Consider the following 1,412-nt stretch of genomic DNA (forward strand, 5'->3'; position numbering starts at 1 on the left):
CTTACGAGTAAAACATTATTTAAATTAATGGTTTTTGTCCATTTTAATCCTTTTACCTTTAATGGGTGATGCTAGAATATGGAAAGTTTATACATGATTTCCATTGTGCCTTACATTATGCAGCTGCAGTACATCCAAACTTCCAAATCTAAAATTGTACTATTTCAGAGCGATATTCTAAGGGAGTATGTTGCATATAAAGTGCTTGAAATCATTATGTTACATAATTCAAGAGGCTGAAAAGCATTGTTTGCACTGTAACTTTATTTTTATTATTTATTTATTTATTACTTTATCTGCACTTATTTTGTGCTGAATTTATTCCCGTGCCACGAGTTTTAGTTCTTCAGCTTCATCTGGAATATCTTTCTTTTCTGTGCAGCCTCCTTTCCTGGCTTTGGAACAATGTGTTCCTGCTCAGTGAGGAGCATCTCAGTGTGGCGGAGGAGCTCACGTATGGGTTAATCCTGCCATGAGCTCAGTAGGTTAGCGGGTGCATCATAGGCTCCTTGTTCACTTGGATGTGTTCAATGATAGAGAATCGACGTCTAAACCCTTAAGTTCACCATTACTCTCTGCATTTTTAAGCATGTACAGCAAAAATTCAGCACTCTTTTTTGGCCACCGTCCTTGTGTCCAGCCTCACTGTTCGGCCTGGGCGCACCTACTGACTCCACCAATAAACCAGTGGAAAGGCACACCTTGCTTCTTAAAGTGACATCCTTTCATATACTTGGTGGCTTTGCAGATATGCATACCCTTGATGGCCTGGGCAGTTTCCTGGGTGTTCTTATAATGAACATGAAGATTTGAACCTCTTGATTTGCATGATTTTGTGGGGTTTCTGGGTCAAGAGAGTAGCGAACCATCTTCCGGGGTCACCTCTGGCCGCTTACAGGAAGGGCTCTACTGTAACTTTAACGAGATAACAAACACTTGATCGTTTTTGAAACTTTTAAGCTCTACTAGATTTGAAAAGCTTAAACCTTTACTGATTTCTTTTTAGAACTCAGCTATAATCCCTGCTTGTTTTATCAATTACCACTTTATTAGAATATGTAAATGCCAGTACGCAGCCTTTCTATCCTTCTGTACATATATCTAAATAGCTCAAGTTACTATAATGTCTGTTGATACCAAGAAATTTTCAAACATCAATGAAAGAAACATTTAAAGAAAAATGTCAATCGATGATGGAATTGCTGCCAAAGAAGTTAAGAATTAGATGCACATTCCCCAAACTGCCAGAGAGACCTCAACCTATTCATATTCTTATGTACTGTATTTAATATTTGTTAATTTTTCATCTGCATTGGATATTGAATTTGGGACTTCGTGCATGATAATGGAAGGCTCTACATCCACATGCTTTTCTTTGGATTTCAATTCACTTAGTTAGTTTCCCAGGCTGT

At 37.9% G+C, this 1,412-nt stretch overlaps 1 pseudogene; it reads right to left on the bottom strand.

Moving 5' to 3' along the window:
- Nucleotides 1–318: 318 nt before the first annotated feature.
- Nucleotides 319–884, bottom strand: LOC116889743 (annotated as a pseudogene).
- Nucleotides 885–1,412: the final 528 nt, after the last annotated feature.

The sequence above is a fragment of the Rattus rattus genome, unplaced genomic scaffold (assembly GCF_011064425.1).
Source record: "Rattus rattus isolate New Zealand unplaced genomic scaffold, Rrattus_CSIRO_v1 PGA_scaffold_75, whole genome shotgun sequence".
Lineage (NCBI taxonomy): Eukaryota > Metazoa > Chordata > Mammalia > Rodentia > Muridae > Rattus > Rattus rattus.